Below are 16,958 nucleotides of genomic sequence, written 5' to 3'. Positions count from 1 at the left end.
TTGTAATACACAGTAATCTCTCTCTTAAAATTGAATCACAAAACAGCAGGGAGAAGGGGTACCCACCTACATTGCACATTAACTGTTTTTTAGGGACTTGATCAGGACAGAACAGAATTGCACTTGGGTGCCTAAATCCATATATAGCCTAATAAGTGGAATAGAATAGCCCATTGCGGAGATCCTAGGGAAATCAGAACAGCAAAGCAATGTCACAGTAGCATCCAACCAAGTGAGTGTATAGTTGTTTTTCATTCCTCTGCACTGTATTTCTGGAGTTTAACTCTCTTTAGCAAGGAAGAAAAAAAGCAAGTCAGGGGAACAACTGGTCAACACTACATTGTCCAGAGGAACAATCTCCCAGTTTATGTACCATTTAATGGAATAAATTTCAGCTGCCTAGAGAACCTATACAAATATAATAGGGTGGAGGGTGGATGAGTCAGTACAACAGGTCACAGGGAGGGAGGAGCCCAGGAGAAAGGAAGAGTGAACCCTGAGGATCCTGGTTTCTATAGTTTGTGTACAGAACAACAGAACACCTAGCATGTATCTGTACTTATCTACAGAACACATAACAACCCACTTTAAGGAACATTGGTAGGCTAAGAGCTCCAGCTCTCTATGGCTTCCCTTTTTTGCATTTCTTATGTTATATGGATAGCTATGTCTATCTAAACATATATTTATTTATATTTATAGGAAAAAGACTCAAGAATAGGGACCCACAGTCTTTCAGAGAAGCTTTAAACATACACTTTTGATTCATAGCTTGATCTGTGTCATTAGGAAGCCAGAGGTTAACCTTAACACAAGAAGTCTCTTTCAGGATGGAAGACTTATAAATAAACTTGCTGATTCTCAAAAATAGAAAGCCAAATTTCTGAAATGGCCTCCAAAAACAAAATCTTGGTTGAATTTCAAAATGCTAGTAAAATTCCATCTTTATTATAGCACAACAATGCAATGTCATATTTGTATGAGTCATTTATATATTTATAGTCAATACAGATGACATTCTGGAAATGAGAAGAAACTGAATGGACCCAGTGACTTCAGTTTGGTGGAGGAGTATTCATAATAAAAAGATCTATGTAAGCTATTAATATGACACCAAAAAACTTCAGGCAAAATTCTTTAAGGAGTCTGCTCTGGCTGCTCAGACTGCTGTTTTCAGCAATTTTAGCCTCTACAATGCCAATCACATTCTTTATGTGTTATAGCATTTAGAAATCCAATACACATACTAATTGAAGTGTTTTCTAACCTATAGTTAGTTCTGTGTCTGGTTCAGATTTCAATATAACTCACAATTAGAGACTGAATTCTGTTATGTATGCTAAGTGCTTTGATCACATTTTTTATTTCCTTGAGCAAACCATAAAAATATGTCAAATGTTAATAAAAAATAAGTGTAGCAGACATTGAAGAGTTGTCATATAGAATTAGATTCAATGCTACAAAATGGACTTTACCCTGCAACCCACCTGAATAAGCCTTCCTCAGATAAGTAATTCTATTGAAGTCAGTACATTTACTCTTACGAGTAAGATCTGGTTATATGTTTAGATCTGTGCACAATTGGGCCTGTGCCCTGAAATGGGACATTCTGGCTAGGTACAGATATTAAAAAAGCCTGACATGGAATCGATCTAAGTTAATGCAGTTTTCTGTAAGTGGCATGGATTTCTGTAAACAGCGTGGTTTAGATCAATAATGAGCAGAACACACATTCGCCCTTGAACAGGGGGGCAAATCTTAGATTGAGTTCCACCATTTTTAAACCAGTTTTCATGTACTGAACTTCTGTTCTGTTATGGCTATAGATTGGTTTCTGATCACTTATACTGATAAAACTACTCTACTGTTTTGAATGGATCATACTTTGTCCAGGTGCCCATCCATTATGTCTTTGCAAGTTTTATTTTTTTTCATTAATTTTTTTTAATGAGAAATTTTGTGCTTCTGGTACTTGAGGGAATAAACATCTAAGTTTTTCTTTTCTTACTGGCTGGGTCCTGTACAGCAGCTGTATCACCGGTGTTCTTTTGATGCCTTACTGATATTTGCATTTTTGAGTGGAAAATAGTGTTTTTTTCCAAAGGTACCCAGGAGCATGAACGAAGGGGTTGGTCATTACTAAACATGAAGCTTGACTGTAGTAGCTGCCTATATCCATGTTCTTACTCTGTTGTCAGTGGAAGCTGTATTGTAGAAAGCAGCCCTTGCCCCTGAAAGTTAAACAACTTAGATTTAGCTTCTGTTTAAATGTGGGGGAACAGTGTGTGCACAAAGCCCCATTCATTTTTACCCAATGGTAATTTGTTTGTATGTCCATATTTTAACAAAACTACAGCAAGGTGACATCATCTACTAATTTGGTCCCAGAATATTAAACAAGGATCCCCCATAGTAGACAATAGGCAGTTTCCACCTATTGTCTGCCCCTGAGCAGAAAAGCCCAGCACCTATTGTATCAATAGTGCAATCATGAATTCTTTGTATACTCCAAGCCATATAAAGTCACTGTAATGCCTGACCCCATCCCTAGCACTAGACCTAGAGTGTTATCAGATATGTATAAACACATGCAAGAAAACTTGAAGAAAAGCCTTATAATTATTATGTATGAGCTGTTAAGTTAGTCCAGAAGAATCACTGCTTATCTACTTAGATCAGGGGGTGCTCAACCTCCAACCTTGTGGGCTAAATGTTGCCCACAGAGCCTTGAAATCCAGCCTGTGGGGCTCGCCCCAGGTCAGGAAATTTGATGGGTGGCGGGGGTAGGGGAATAGTGGCCATTAATAATGCCACTCTCCTGGCCCTGCCAAATTACCAAACTCCAAGCCCCTCATGGCTGGTCAGAGCCAGGCTGCGCCCCCTTTATCCAGTAAAGCTGGACCACACCCTCTTTTATCTCCCCTTTGGGGCTGGTTTGGGGCTGGGCCTTGCCCTCTCCCTCCACAGGGCCAGATTGTTGCTGGGCCACACCCCTTTTCCCCCATGGGGCCAAGCCATGTCCCCTTTCTCCCACAGGGTGGGTTGGGACTGACATGCCCCAACTCTCCTTGCCATGTGACCAGATGGTGCCCACCATGTCTTCCCTGGGCACCAGGCCAGAACCTCCAGCTGGAGCTAGCCAGTGGGTAGACTGGGCATTGTTCATCTGGCCCACGGGGGGAAAAGTATGCATAGCATTGAGCATCATATCAATCTTTATGCTTCCAATACTACCACAACAGGGAATATGAAAAAATTTGTGAGTATGCAATGTAGCCAAGTGATCCTTATACTCAACTTCAATTAATTTGTGTTAACACATACTCAGACAGTTTTTAAGTTTGTTTTCTGTCTGTGGCACTAAAACCAAAAAAGCCCAGCTTCCTTTTCATGCTGAGTTTAATATCAGTGGGTGCAACTACATGTACAATTAGCATGTACCAACAAACTCTAGTGCAGTTCACACCAGAGTTTATTTCTGTTTGGGTCAGTGTTTACATGTGTGACCAGGACCACAGCAGGTTGAGCCACAGTGGAGCAGCCCTTAGGGCCTGGGGTACCAGCCTGCCAGCTTGGGCCTGCTCTGCCCTGGCTCACCATGCTGTGGAGGGGCTGGCTGGGGCAGAAGTGTGCTACAGTGCAGGGCTAGCTCATAGGCAACCCCCACACTGTAACACTAGCCACCATCTACATGTACCTGTAGCTACTCTGCTATAGGATAGTATTTTTCCAGGATGTACTTTTCCAAGAAGTACTATCCTATGTCCTGGAGGATAGTACTTTTTCTTGCTGTGGTACCATCTTATAGTGGAATTAATTTATTGCACCCTAATACTGGCGCACATGTACACAGTGCTGCTTTACTGAGGAGCTAATTAGTCAGTCCGCAGAAAAGTGCATGTTGAGATGCACCTAGTTAGAACCAATTTGGGTCCAAGCCTTTCCTTGTGACTTGTCTGGCCAGGTCTCAGTTATATGTGCAAAACTGAGGGTTTCATTTTTAATTAAATCATGACCGGTAAGTTTACAAAAGACTGACCTTGCATGCAGCAGCATAGGTCCTGCTCAGGAGCCAATATGTATTATTGCCAATGTTCTATACTAGGTTAATTCTTGGTCTCTCATAGGTTTAGTGTATGCTTAAAACAACAATCCTTTAATCATTTGCTGGTTGTGTCCTGCCCATTCCTAGAAGAACCAATGGGTACTTATATATATGAAGGGAGGCTGTTCTGATGCATTGTAATTCCAACGCATCGGAGCAGGCTTGATTAATCGAGTCTGCTGGAGCATGGCAATTACTGAACTCTAGCAGACTCCAGCATCATATGTATCAGTGTCCCCATGCTGAAAAATGGCAGCAGAGCACTTTGAACTAAAGCTGGTTTGATGAGGTTTAGTTTAAAGTGCCCTGCTGCCATTTTTCAGGTGCTTTTAATTAGCATGGCTCTCAGAGCTGTGCTAATTGACGTACCTACCTCCACTGCCTCCTGGAGCATGTGTATAAATGCCCAATGAATCCATGATCCTCAGCTAAATAGCAATAGCCACAAGGTTCCCAGCTTTTTCAGCATTCAGAGCTGTACTGATGTGGTCAGCTAGCCAACAGAGGGCTACCTTTTTGTGAATATTGTTTTTAATAATTTATCCCTTCTTTATGTTGAAAAATTCCAAAATCCTCCTTTGGCCAGTTAAACCAGTTTTGGGGCCAGTTCACACCAGCAGCGTGGTACAAAGTGACCACATGTTACTGGAAGTCTTGGTCTGAGGAATTTTCCTATGGAGATGCACAAACTCAAAATATTACATACTTTTCCTCTTTTTACCAAATATTTACATTTTGTATAATGGTAAAATAATTGTGCTCTTTTTTCCATTTTCCTAAAGTGTCATCAAGTAAGAATTGTCTATGTTATCACATCTCATTTAAATTTCTAATGAGCAACTCTGACCTTTAGCAGAAACATTCCCTCCCATCTTCATGTTAACAAAGAACCAGTGTGCATTTGAAAAGGCTTCCCAATTCCCCAAGGGCTGTTAAATGGCATGTTCCAGAAAGCATTGACTGATCTCCACAGGGTAATTAGTTTGCAGATGGGAAGCATGTCTGCAATTCTTTTTTGGTGGTCCAGGTTGGAAAAGAAATATAGTACACCTGACCTTCAGGTATTCAGTTTTGCAGAAGGATCCTTAGTAAAGGAAAGTTTGTACTCTCTAACAACATTTCTAGTGTATGGTCAGGAATTGTAATCAGTGTCTGAATTACATTTGCTTTATCACATTCTAGCAATTGTGGATTATAAATGTGCAGGAATGAACTGCTGGTGAGAAACAATGCTGCCGTTTTGCAATCAGAAGACTGTTTAACAATGTTAAACAAAGTAAGAATGTTTAACAGCTTGTTAAGGTAGAGTATGAAGAAGGAGGTAAATACATGCAGCAGGTTCACATACTGATATTATATTAATATGGTTAGTAAATAAAGATCACACTAAGGTGAAATCTTGGTGAGTCAGTCATTTTATTGAAACTACAGCTCTCACTGAAAGATCAATACTGAGTGGAAGAAAGGCACTGCAGTAAGTGTTAGATGGCTCTTTATTCTCCAAGTAGCAGAAGAGCGATTAAGTTATGAAGACTGCTCTAAATGAGGGTCTATAATGTCTCTGCACTGTAAACTTTACAGTAGAATTAACACATTAGTATGTCCCATTTCTGATGCCTTCTATAGAATTTATACCAGCTACACATTTTTAAGTGCAACATTATTTAGATATGATGCAGTTTATGTACTGGAGGATTTAAAAACATTTGTTTTCATATACATTTTTAATCTTGCTTTAAATTTTACAATAGAGGAAAATATTAGTCCTCATACAATAAATATCTACCTAATGCATTTCTGTTGGCATGTAGTCATTGCTTTTCTGACAGCAAGTGCAAAAGGGATAAATTCATAAGCCTTCTAAAACATGAAACAGCAATGTGAAGTAAGTCTCCATGAGTTCAAAATTATTTAATGGAGATCAATCCATGCTGGTCACAAATGAAGGAAAGTGGTTGAATAAAATAACTCAAGCTCTTACTACATCATAAAAAATATTATTCTTTGTTGACAGTAGGGTAAATCGTGTCTGAAAGGCATTGGCCTGGATAGAGCAGTGGTGAAATATCAGCAAGGACTAACCCATTAGTGCAAGAGAGGGCACATCTACATGAGACGCTACTGCACAGCGGTTACTGTGCATGTATTTAGTACTTGATTATAAAAGTATAAAATAAACGTGCAGTAACCAGAGTATTGTGCAGTAGTGCCGGCAAACGTCTTTTAAGTGATGCTACTGTGCAGTAGCCTAATAAGACTGTGCAGTAGCGTATTAGCACTGTTGGTGCTGTGATGTGCTACTGCACAGTATTATTTGGCTACTGTGCAGTTAGCATTTCATGTAGATGTGCCCAGAAAGGAGCAGACCATGGCTTCACTTCCTACCCAATTGCACCCACCCTCTTTGGAATATGTTGCACTATTTCTGATGCATGGAGAGAGCATATCCTCCACTGTCCTGAGCATATGGACTACAATTATGGCTGACACATTTGCAGTGTGCTGTAAATCTATAAGCCTTCTATGGGAAATCTTTTTGTGATCTCTCATTCCTCATGAATGGGTATAAGGGCAACCATACTCCAGCCCAAGGTTAGGAGGATTTTCTGGCCCAGATCACCAGTTTGAAAACAATATTCCATGCTGTTTGTAGTAGCTGTTACTCTCTTGTTCTCTATTATATGAATATGTAGCTTCCTAAGGGAGCACTGTCCCTATCACAGAAGCTACAATGGTAAACAGCATTAACTAGCATCCTTGACAGCTGAGTGATGAAGGGCTGACTGGATATGAAAAATGAGTTGCCCTTCCTCCTTTGGAGATGGTTTCATCCAGCACAAGGCATGTTTGGCAGAGGAAGGATGCAGGACTATTATTTATGTGTTGCTTATTATCTGGATTAACAGAAAAGTTCAGTCTTTGGTGTTGTAAACTGAACAACTGAACCACTAAAGAAAAAAATAAGTAGGTAAATAACAACAGATAAACAGAGCTACTAAAACGGTAACTTCTCCATGTACCACGTCTCAGTAGAAAACCGGATATAGTGATTTTTTTTTGCTCTTCTGGAATGTATCAGGAGACCATGTGAAATGTTCAAAGGATGCAATTGTATGTGTCATTTCACATATTCACTTGGAATTTATGTCCATACAAAGCGATTTTACATCATGGACCTGAAAAATAGGAAGTGGCAGCCTATGCAGGAACCTTAGTCTTTGCTAATAGCTTGTATACCTAAACTGTATGGTAAGCACTACAACATTTTAATTAAATTTCTTAAGGTCAATGAAATGCCATTGTTTTGACAGTCAGCTGTGATCACATAAACTTCTGTGTCCAGATGGCTGCCTGTTTACTGGCAATGCTGCATTGATAAATTCACCAATTACATAGACATTAATATTACATCCTTGCAGATTCCAAGCACAGCCTGACCTCACCGGAGTGGGTTAGTATCTTGCTTAATCCCTTGTGCGTGCTTGCAGAATATTATCATGCTCTTGTAGTGGGTTCATCCATCAAAATCTCCCTATCTTCTTAGCATGGTGAGCATTATGGAGTTTGTAGAAACAGCTGTCATCACACAGGATGGGCCAAATTAGGCTTTCCCATAGGAGAGCAAAAGTAAGGCAGAAAGCCCCAGGTTCATATGGCTGTAGAATTTTCTCTGAATCATCTTTTTGGGGCTGAGACTTGTCAACCTGTAAAGCTGTCAATGAGTGTGGCCCTTCTAAACTGCAAATATTCTGTGACCTCTTGGGAAATCCAGTGGTTATCAGAGCACCAGAAGAAGGCAGAGTATCTCCCAACAACTGCTTGAGCTCTCATCACCATGAAACCATAATGCTTTGGGGAGTTTTGATTTGGGGAGTTTTGCTCCTATTCATCCCAAGGAGCAATACTTCCCACTCTGGGAATACAGAGCAAGTGCCCATGTAAAATAATGTCAATATAGAGTAATTCCTATATGTAATAACATGTTACTGGGGGCAGCAGCTGCCTATTTAAATGGCACCGTTCCAAGATGTGGATAGAAGCTAAATGAAATTCAGATCAGTGGATGGTGAGGGTTATTGCAATTAATGTGGTTCAATTCCCTTTCATAGTTTCATAGTTAACAGGGTCGGAATGGACCTGAACAGATCAAGTCCAACCCCCTGCCACGGGCAGGAAAGAATGCTGGGGTCAAATGACCCCAGCTAGGTGATCATCTAGCCTCCTTTTGAAGACCCCCAGGGTAGGGGTGAGCGCCACTTCCCTTGAAAGTTGGTTCCAAATCCTAGCTGCCCTGACTGTGAAGTAGTGCCTCCTGATGTCTAGCCTGAACCTACTCTCAGTCAACTTGTGGCCATTATTCCTAGTTATTCCAGGTTGTGCTTGGGGGAACAGGGACTCTCCCATTGCCTGCTGGCCCCCCTTGGTAAGTTTATAGATGGCCACCAGATCCCCTCTCAACCTTCTCTTGTGGAGGCTGAACAGGTTCAGGTCCCATAGCCTCTCCTTGTAGGGCCTGCCCTGCTGCCCCCTGACCATGTGAGTGGCCCTCCTCTGGACCCTGTCTATGCTGTCCACATTCCTCCTAAAGTGCGGTGCCCAGAACTGGATGCAGTACTCCAACTGCAGCCTGACCAGTGTTGCATAGAGGGGGAGGATCACCTCCTTGGACCTGCTCATGATGCATCTGTGGATGCATGACAAGGTGCGGTTAGCTTTACTGACTGCATCTTCACATTGGCAGCCCATGTTCACCTTGGAATCAATAATGACTCCAAGATCCCTTTCTGCCTCTGTGCTGATGAGAAGGGAGTTCCCCAGCCTGTAGGTATGCTGTTGGTTCTTTCTCCCTAGGTGCAGTACCCTGGACTTGTCAGTATTGAATCCCATCCTATTCTCATCTGCCCACCCCTGTAACCTATCCAGATCTAGTTGCATCCTGTTCCTCCCTTCTAGCGTGCCCACCTCTCCCCACATCTTAGTGTCATCTGTGAATTTGAACAAGGTGCTTTTCACCCCCTTGTCCAAGTCACTGATAAAGATGTTGAACAGTATGGGCCCGAGAACCGAGCCCTGCGGAACCCCACTGCCCACATCCCTCCAGGTCAAAAATGACCTGTCCACCACCACTCTCGGTGCAGCCGTCTAGCCAATTTGTGACCTATCTGACTGTGTAGGCATCAATGCCACAGTCGCCCAGTTTTTTTAATGAGAATGGGTGAGAGACAATGTCAAAGACCTTCCTAAAGTCCAGAAAGACTACGTCCACCGCAACACCTACATCCAAGGAATCTGTGACCTGATTATAAAAGGCAACCAGGTTGGTCTGACAGGACCTGCCCCTAATGAACCCATGTTGGTTTCCCCTGAGCATAATCTCCCCTGCTGGTCCCTCGCAGATGTGCTCCTGGATAATTTTCTCAAAGAGCTTCCCCAGGACAGAGGTAAGACTAATGGGCCTATAGTTACCTGGGTTCTCCTTCCACCCTTTTTTGTTTTCCCCAACTTTCTTTCTGTAAAAAGTTCTGCCATTCTTGAAGGTTTCCACTTATGTCCAATTTGGCTTCTTTTTACCTAAAGTAAAAACAACACTTTCCTCTATTACAACCCTTTCCTGTAGAGATTGTTAGAAACAAGAAAAAACAGCTACTTCTATTAACTCTGACATACATGGGACCTGGAGGCTGGGTAAAGAGACAGATGCAGCTATAAGTGCATCCAACATTATACAGAAAGTCTATGACAGAGCCAGAAGTAGGCTCCTGACCCTCATTCCATGGAACCACCCTTTCCTACTTTTCATATGAAAGCAGAGATCATGAATTGGTCAATGGAATGAATAGTCTACATATTCTGGAGTCTAACTTTATAAAAGGAAAAGGAGAAAAGTGCATAAAGAAGTTATAAGTCAATGGTTTTCAACTGTTTTTTTTATTTGCGGACCCCTAAAAATTTTGAATGGAGGTGTGGAGCCCTTTGAATTGTATATGTGGGTGTTCACATACTTTTGATTGATAGTCTGCCAACCCATAGAGGTCTGCAGACCACAGGTTAAAAACCACTGTTATAAATTATAGCCATAAAGTTTTCAAGTTAGTACAATTTCCTTAATTTTGAAGTGTTCACATTTTAAACTGTCCCTACTCTTCAAAATGTTCAAGCACTCTGAGATATTGCCTGTGTTTAAAATGAGGAGCACAAACAGATTGGGTAAAATCTCTCAAAAGTGATATTAAGAGCCTGTGCATTTGCATTTCTTTTAAGCTATAATTCTTCAGGAATGCATTACCACAGAAAATTATTAGTTTTCATGCTGACTAAAAGTGACTGGGCCTACCAAATGAGCCTAGTGTCACACAGAAGGAAAACTATAAACACAGTAATTTAGCATCCCTAAAGAATAAATATAAAATGCATGATGTTTAAATATAAAGTGCATGGTGTGTGTGTGTGTGTGTGTGCGTGTGTGTGTGTGTGTGTGTTAGGGTTACCATATTTCCAGCTTCAAAAGAGAGGACACTTGGGGGCGGGCACTGATATGTCAATGCCCTACCCCTGCTCCTCAATCCCAAGCCACAGCCCCCCCAACCCTGCTGTGGCCCCTCATTTCTGACACACAGTACCCCGACCCCCAGAGCATGCTGGTACCCTGACCTCCCAACCCACCCTGCCCCATCCCTGCTGATACCCTTCATTCCCAAACCACAGACCCCTGGCCCCCCAGCCCTGCTGCCCATGTAGCTCCCTGCTGCCCACAAAGAACCTCCCATCCCCTTCCCACCTCCCTGTCCTGCTGCAGCCCCAGTGCCAGCAGGCACACACAAATGTGCGCGCACACACACATTTATCTGCCTGTAGCTGTCAGGGCCGGTGTGCAGACCACATGATGCCCCAACCTCCAATCACCTTCCCCTGCTGCCCCCAGCCCTAAGTGGCTCCTTGCTGGGGCAAACTGGGAAGTGCCAGGAAAGCAGAGGCAAAGCAAAATCCCAGACATTTGCAAATATTTTAAAAAACTGCTGGAATGGAGATGTGAAGATTCAAAAAGAGGACGTGTCTGGGAAATCTGAGATGTATGGTAGCCCTAGGGTGTGTGTAACCTTTCTGCCAGGGCCCAACAGTAATACAAGAGCTGAATTCAAGCTCTGGGGGTTTTGGCTTAAGCCACCACCCAGAATATAATATGTAGACAGAATAGCTCACTGTCTCACTGGTGGAATTTCATCTGCCCTTCTTCTTCAGAAATAGAACTTATTCTATTTTCAGTTGGATTGGCATTTGGATGTACTGTGTTTCTAGTTTTGCTAAACAAACCTATACAAATACACACACACACACACACACACACACATATTACAGTTATATTTTTGCTCCATAAGTACATATATATTTAAACAAGGGAGACAGTGAAATAATAGGAAAATGATTTCTAATATTGTCTTGACGAAAACCAATTTATATTTTTGCTGTTAATTGAGGCCTCGTGCTATTTGCAAGAGCTGAGATTTTGGAAGGCTGCTTTGTAATCATAAAAATGTTTGAAAAACCAGGAAAACTTGTGATCATTTATCTAATAATTTCTAGGAGGAATGTACTATCTATTTGCTGTTTATTTATTTGTGTAGTGTATATAAATGGTCAGACTATGAAGAGCAATTAGGTCAAACAACCAGTCTGAGAACAACTCATACATCCAGAAATTATTCAGGAAGTACTTTCAAATGACTTGGGTGTGTGTGTGTGTGTGTGTGTGTTTGTGTGCAGATTTCTGAAAGCAATTAGGTGCCCCACTCACTTTGAAAGCCAGTTGGATTTAGAGGTCTAACTTTCATAGAAACTTTTGGGACAGGGCTTAGTGAATTTACTTAGAGAAAGTCACAATTAATATTTTTCACAATAACTTATTTGGCTTGCTCTGTACATGGTGACTCTTTGTGATTCTTAACTGTACAGGTGATTTTTGTTTGGTTAGTAAGAAACCAACAATTCTTTTTCAAATGAACATCTTTTAGCTTCCGGAGATAAAATAACATGTTCTAAATTCACAAAAGATGGGTAAAGTGAAAATTTTGGAGAACTCAGAAATTAATGAAATATCCTAAGACGTTAAGTCAAAGCCCTTGCTTATTTTGAATAGTATCTTACCTGGGAAATAGCTCTATTGAAATCAATGGTTGTGTTCATGGGATAAGATACTATTCAATGTGAGATACTAATAATGAGTGGCTTTGACCATTTATTAATGGCAGCTTCAAACAGTGTTCAGAAACACCAAGTTAGTCCTGAGAATTTTTAATTTACATGGAAAATTTCAGGGGAATTCTGAATGATGTGCTATCAGTTCTGTGTTATGCTAATTTTGTTAAGCCTTTGGGAGGGAATTAAATTATCTTATTATATTTAATTACATTTCTTGGACCTGACATTCTTAATTCTAGAGGAGATCATAGAGTGAATTGAGAAATAGGTCTATAGTAAATCAGATGTGATTTTAATATTTTACTATTCATGGGTTTTGGTTTTCAATAATATTAGAACCAGGAGAGAGATTTAGTTTCTCTCTTTAGAAAGCATGCAAATATTTACTCATTCAGCTGCTTCTCTGTTAGTGCAATGTGATTGCAGCTATAGACACTCTAGTTAATGTCTGTATTGAAGTTGGCTTAGTTAAGAACAATCCAGTCTGGGTAGTTATACATTATATTTAGACGATAGTAAATCTGTAGAATGTGAAGCAGTGTTCATGTTTGTGCTATGAGCAGTCACAAATTAAGGGCTAATACTGTGTCTTGCCTGCACAGTTCTGAGTTGCCACTAAACAGCTGGTGAGAGGGAGCATGGCAAGGAGCCAGGATGTCTGGCCTCTGTCTCTGCCTTGGATTGGGGGGAGTTAGGGTTATGCTAACATGAGCTAAGTAGCATGGCTCAGAGTTAACCCTTGCCTGAAGTGGCATAACTTTTGTAGCCTGGGTGTACATGGGTTTGTACTCCCTTCTCCAACTAAGGGAATTATTGGCAGGGCAGTGTGCTATGGAGGGACACAGCAGCCCAGTGGCCGCCTCCTTCCCCTATAGAGTCAGGCCCAGTCAATCAGTTACTTAACTATGTACAAATGTATTATTACAACAAAACCATTAAAGGGTAAGAACATAGATTATATATATGTACAAATTACAAAACAATAAACCCTATACCATAAATATATATATACACACCCAATTATTATTCAAAAATACAAGCGAACAATAGAACAACCCAGAACAAAGGATATTGATCGGGCAACCTTATAACTCTATAAATATACAAACTATTACTTATATAAAGAAAAGAAGAGGGAGACCTCAAAGACTCCTAAGCACCCCCTATCACCCAGGAGCAGCCCACATGGTGCCCCTTTACAACCCTAGGGTTCGCTCCCCTGTGGGGACCCTTTCTCCAGGGTAACTTACTACTCCACAGTCCTGGAGGGTTGCCCCCTGTTCTCCAGGTCAGGCTCTGTTCCCCATGAGGCTTTCCTGCTGCCTGAGTCTGCTACTGCTGGCCCAGCTTAGGGCCACATGCACTGCTGTGTGTAGTGGGTGCTTCGCCTTCTGGTAGGCATGAACAGCACATGCCCCCCAGAGGCTGGGGAGGCATGGCTGCACCGGCAGCAGTGGGAGCACGGCAGCAGGAGCCCAGCAGCGGTGTGTGGGGAGCTTCTGCAGGCACCGCTGGCACTGTCAGTGGTGGCAGGGGGTGGCAAGTGCTGACCAGGGGTTGGCAACCACCCACAGACGCTGCTGGCAGTGTCAGTGGTGGCCCAGGGTGATTATGGACTGCCTACAGATGCTGCCAGTGGTGCCTGTGAGTGGTTGCCAACCCCTGGTCAGCACCTGCCACCCCCCTGCCACTGACAGGCCTTTTTGCAGGGGTGCACTGCCATGTGCACCCACATGCACCCCCTACACATCACCCCTGGTGCTGGGGGTTGGAGGCCCGGGTAGTCTTGTACAGCACTGAGGCTTGGTCTGCTCCTGGACCCTCTTGTGCAGTATCATCTGCACTGAGCTGCTGCATTGTGTCAGCAGCTGTAGACCCGAGCCACCTCAAGTGGCTCCCACGGTCTCTCACCCTCCATGCAGCGCCTCTTGCACCGAGCTCCCAGCCTTGTGTGGAGGTTGGGGACCTGAGCTGCCCAAGCAGCTCCAAAGATCCTGCTCCATGCACTGGCCTGTGCGCCGTGTCTCTGGCCGCATGCCAAAGGTTGCAGACTTGAGCCACCTCACGCAGCTCCCAGGGTCTGGATGCCGTGCGTCGTACTGCACACCAAAAGCCTAACCTCTGGAGCCGTCCACAGCTCCCCACCAATGGAAGTCTTCAGAGCCTCTTCTGGACTACTGCTTCACCCTGCTGAGCAGCTTTCCTCAGATCTTCTAAGCTCTGCTTCTCTCTTTTCCATCTCCAATGCATCCGCCTCGTGCTGGTTATGCAGGTACTTTTATATGCTCCAGGGCTCTGCCCCTCAAGTCTTCCAGACCTGACAGTGTTGCAGTCCAGTGAGGTCCGGGGGAGCTCCTCTCCCTCTCCCCTGAGAAAAGGGGTGTGTCTTCATGTCTCTTGCTGCCTCCTGATTGGTGCATGGACTCCACCAATCAAAACAGCAGAATTGCAAGCCTGAGACTCAACTCAAGCTCCAAAAAGTAAGCCTGCTACACTTTGAGACACTCAAAGGGCACTTAGCACAACTTATTGAGCTTTAAAGTATGGATGTTCATGTTTTAAGAGCCTTTAGTATGGTCAAAGTGTAACAGATAACTTTACCCTTTGTCAGCACTGTTTATTTTGGGATGGGGCTTCATTGAAGCGAATCCTGCATTTTCAGGCCTCATTTCAACACACTGTAATTTACCTCTATACTAAAGGCCTTTATGTAAAGCTTAAATTTTATATAAATCCTAGACTTCAATCTCACCTCATTTCCATCACATTTAAATAAGTAAATAGAAGTAAATAATATAGATGCTACTGTGGTCCTTGTACCAAATCTTTAGCTGGTGTATGTTATTGTATCAGCAGTGATTTTTCAGTGATGTTATGTTGATAACAGAAGTGGAGGATCCACATTCTAGCCCTTATATTTTTCCAGTTGCAGCCTTGATGGACACCATGGGTACATCCAGACGAGTGCGGATGTTTATTTCCCTGGGGACACACCTTGTGCTCCTGCTGCTTGTCCCTGGGGAATGCCTGTGCCACGCATGCTCTAGCACATGGCTGGTTACCCTAGGTGGGCCCCAGAAACCTTACCTGGGGTTCTGGGGGCCTCCTGGGGCTAGAGCCATGGCAGGAAGCCTAGCCAGCACCTGGAATGTGGCTACGGCCAGCCAGGCTCTGGTTTTGGGCAGCATGCACTGCTACCACATGCAGTGCCCTGCTTTTTTTCAGTGTTTTTTGCACCCCAGGATTTTTTGGGGTCAAGAAACCCCCCTGCAATGCAAAGTAGCAGTGCAGGGAAAACCTACATGTGTGGTGTGTGACATTGCAGATGTGTCTGTGGTGCCACATACTGCACATGCACACTAGTCTGGATGTGGCCCATGAGTCTGCAACAAGGACTATTGCTGGGTAAAAGATTTTCACCAAATTATTTCAGCAAAATTGTGCTTGGGGGGTGGTCACCAAAACTATTTGTAAATTCAAATTGAAATGGGCAGTTTTTAATTCATCAGGGATGGCTTAGGTATCTTTGGTCCTCCCTTAGTAGAGAGGAATGTTTGAAGACCTTTTGAGGTCCTTTCCAATGATGCATTTCTAAGATTTCTTTCATTTGACTCTTTTCCCCATATCTCTTAGTTTTTGAAATCTGTATTTTTTTTCAGCATTTCCATCTTCTTTCTATCCATTGCTAGATCTTAGAGATTGAGACTTTGGCACTGATCCTGTCACTAGCTTGTGTACCATAAACATTTTATATTTATGTATTAAAGCAGATGCAATCTAGAGTATTTTTACTTCTATACCCACCACATTGTTATCCCTTTACTTAGTATCCCTTGTTATATCTCTATTGATTTACATGAGGTAGGGAGGGAAAAACAAGAGTATCACATTTTGCTTCTGCTGGCTTTCAAGAGTGATGGCTTTCTTCCAATACTGTAGTCTTCCTGGGTCACAAGGGCTGCATATGCCTGATTCGGTTGATTCTTTTTTCATTCCATTCATTATGCTATCTTTCTGTCAACCCTACTCCAATTTCCAGTTTATTTTTTGAGGGGATACCTCATACAATTAGCTACCCCCTGCCAGTCACAGTGCCTGTATATTCCCATTTGGCACTGCTTTAGAGGAAAGACCAGAATTGTCTCAATGGCCAGAACAATTACACAAACTGTCACTTGTAGTTTTCTTTGACTTGATGTTAAGAAGACAGAGATTAGCTCCTTTCAGTGTGAAAGCCACCATCACCTTAACAATCCTGAGTGAAGCATTTACTGAAATGTGTGGAAAAGGAGTTAGACTATAGGAAGATGTTATATATCATACCCCTCGTGTGGAAGTTTGTCACAAAGTTCCATAACAGAGGATTCCCTTCTTTAGTTATATAACAAAGCAGATATAAGCAATAATACCATCTGACAGACTCCTTAAATGCCAGGCTATTCCCTTTGGTCTTGGCTATCTCTTTGGGCTGATTAGGTGAGCCTATAGCTATTTCAGGATATGATGACACACTTCTTGGAAAGTGTCCTATCTCTCAGGGAACCAAGTTCAGGCATAATCCTTGGAACTATTGATGTAAATGTATCTTCAGTCACAAAAGATGCTACTTGCTTGTGTCAAAATTCTTTTTGGTTTTGAATTAAAATACTTCCCCCTC

The sequence above is a fragment of the Alligator mississippiensis genome, chromosome 3 (assembly GCF_030867095.1).
Source record: "Alligator mississippiensis isolate rAllMis1 chromosome 3, rAllMis1, whole genome shotgun sequence".
Taxonomy (NCBI): Eukaryota; Metazoa; Chordata; order Crocodylia; family Alligatoridae; genus Alligator; species Alligator mississippiensis.
This window is presented reverse-complemented; position numbering follows the sequence as displayed.